Raw genomic sequence first — 3,059 nt, forward strand, 5'->3', positions numbered from 1 at the left:
TGTCCCGCATCAATTTGATATCAGAGCCAGTTGATTATGGCTTTAGTTTAAATTCAGCAATTTAAATTTTCACAAGTTAAATTTTCGCACTCTAAATTTCATACTTTACTTTCAAGCATTTTAATTTTTATTGTACCTTATTTCTGCATCTTAGAGTTGCATGACCACTAGATCAGGTACCTGGTACCAACATCCTACTTTTCCACCCAACACCAATATGGATCCCAATATAGCAGCCATCATTAATGCTCTGACTGAAAAGTTTGATGACATGAAAAATTTTATGAAAGCCATGGATAAGAGAATAGTGGTATTAGAAGAAGTTAGGCAGAAACAACCTGAACCTGAGTCTCCCTGACTACCTATAGGACAAAGAGGTAGGAATCTAGAAGTTGATCGACCTATAGGGGCACGCTCGTACCATAACCAGTTCGATCAAGATGAGCATATTCTTAAGAATGTGAAAGTCGAAGCTTCAAGTTTTGATGGTTGTCTAGATCCAAGAGAGTACCTAGATTGAGAATCAGGTATGGACCACTATTTTGGATGGTATGAAATGTCTGAAGCAAGAAGAGTTAGGTTTGCTAGGATGAAATTGGTGAGGCAAGCCCGACTTTATTGGAAAAGTGTTGAGCATCTTCTCAATCAAAGAAGACAAGATCCGATAGAAACCTGGGATGAGATGAAAGAAAAACTCAGAGAGAAGTACCTCCCCACCTCTTACCAACAAAGACTTTTAGATCAATGGCAGAGGCTTACTCAAGAGAATAGATCAGTCACCGAGTATATCACGTGATTTGATGAATACCTCATGAGATATGGAGTAGCCGAAGATAGGGTTGTTACCTTATCTAGATTTAGAGCTGAATTACGAGAGGATATTCAGCGTGAGCTCTTTCTGCGAGAGGTAACCACGTTGGAACAAGCTTATCAACTTACCTTAGACTTTGAGAGATTTTCTAGATATTCGACCCCCCGTCGTCCTGAACCCAGCCGAGTAACCCCTTCTAGATCGAGACCTAATATTAATCAAACTCCTAATAACGGACCTCCACTTACAAATTCTATTGGGAGAAAAGAAGATAAAGGAAAATGAGCTATAGGAGAGTTATCAAAAGGAAGTAGTTCTCAATCTCATTGCTTCAAGTGCCAAGGTTACGGTCACTTTGCTGCACAATGCCCCAACCGATCATTATTCGTAGAAGAATTAGAAGGAGAAACTCTAAAAAATATTGAGGAGAAAGTTTATGAAGCTGATCCAGATTTAGCTGAGTAATTTGAGAGTACTGAGGACATCCTAGGTTATACCACACCTGAGTCAGACCTTAGGCTTGGAGTCGTTAGGTATGTCCTAGCACAAACTAAGGAAAGTGAAGACTAACGTAGGACCTCTATTTTTCATACCTTCATAAAATTTGGTGATAAAATTTATAAGGTGATCATTGATAGCAATAGCTGTATCAACGCCATCTCCACCGACACGGTTAAGCGATTAGGATTAACTCCTGTAGATCATCCCAGTCCATACCGTGTGTCTTGGATTGATTCCTCCTCTATTCCCATCAAATTTAAATACCTGTGCCCATCCAGCTTCATTCCTATCAGGATCATGTGTGGTGCGATGTCTTACCCATGGAAGTCGGAAGTATCATATTAGGTCGGCCTTGGCTATTAGACAATGATGTTACGATTTATGACCGTACCAACTCCTGTAGTTTTACTCATCAGGATAAGAAGATGACGATTAATCCTTCCCCACCTAAGGCTACTAATAGAAAGATAGACGATGAACGAAAAGAAAATCTCAAGAAGAAAAGCCTCAATCTGATAGGTGCTAAAGAATTAGAGATGACCATGAGTGAAGGATCACCAGTTTGGATGCTTGTTGCTAGAGAAGTTCGTGAGGATTCTAAGGTGGATTATCCTAAGAAAGTAGCTAGCCTTCTTAGTGAGTTTCATGATGTCTTTCCTGAGGATCTTCCAGATTACTTACCGTCTATGAGAAATATTCAACATGCCATTGATTTAGTTCCTGGATCTACCCTACCCAACTTGCCCCACTATAGGTTGAACCCTAATGAGCATGCCGAGCTACAAAGACAAGTTGGAGAGTGATGCGTAGTCATTGATAGCACCAAAAATAACTCTACTCACTACGTAGGTAGGATGAGTCGAGATCGTATCCTCAAGGATCTTGGGCTAAGTTGAGATTGCAAAATAAAAGAAAGAAACGTTGTTTTGATTTAAAAAATAAATTATCTTAAAATTGATGTAATAAGAAAATAAAGAGCTCAGGAGTTTTGAATTAATTTTGTACTAGCAGAGTTGTATCTTCTTTTTTTAAATTAAATTGATGCGATTAATCTTAAAAAAAATACCTATCTTTTCTCGGCATGCTCCGTACCCATAGATCACGGTGCATCTCTGAAAAGTACTGGGTAAACAACTCTTCTTTCCTCGGCACGCCCTGTATCCGTAGATCACGGCGCGTCTCTGGAAAGTAAAAATTATTCCTAATATTAATCTAACAGAAAAATATAAATAAAAGCATATGAAAGAGAGCAAATAAAGAACTCATGATAATTTAAATAAAAAGCATAATCTTTATTGCATATAAAGAAATACAAGAAAGTTTAGAACAATAAACCATCTATGTGTCGTTACAAAATTTCTTCTCCACTCCCGAGACTGCTAGCCTAGCTGCTCATGAAGTAGTTCCTTTCTATTCCTCTATGCAAGGCTCTAGAAGAATTTCTGGGCTCTTCCTCCAATGGAAGTACAAAAGTCTTTTTATAGGTGTTAGGAGGGAGGAGTTTTACATGATTTTTCGATGTGGGACTAAAGAAAATACAAATCTTTCCTCTCAAAATATTTCTAAATATTAATTTTTTTTCTTTAATAAGCATCTGTTCGACCGCCATCAAAAACTTCCTGCGAACCCGTCTGCCGCGCGCCCACACCCGCGCGATGCTGCACCCGTGCCTGCGCTTGCGCCCACGCCGCATCCGCCCCGCGTCCACGCGCTCACGCGTGCGCACTCGCGCGCCCACTCGCGCACC

The sequence above is a fragment of the Elaeis guineensis genome, chromosome 1 (assembly GCF_000442705.2).
Source record: "Elaeis guineensis isolate ETL-2024a chromosome 1, EG11, whole genome shotgun sequence".
Lineage (NCBI taxonomy): Eukaryota > Viridiplantae > Streptophyta > Magnoliopsida > Arecales > Arecaceae > Elaeis > Elaeis guineensis.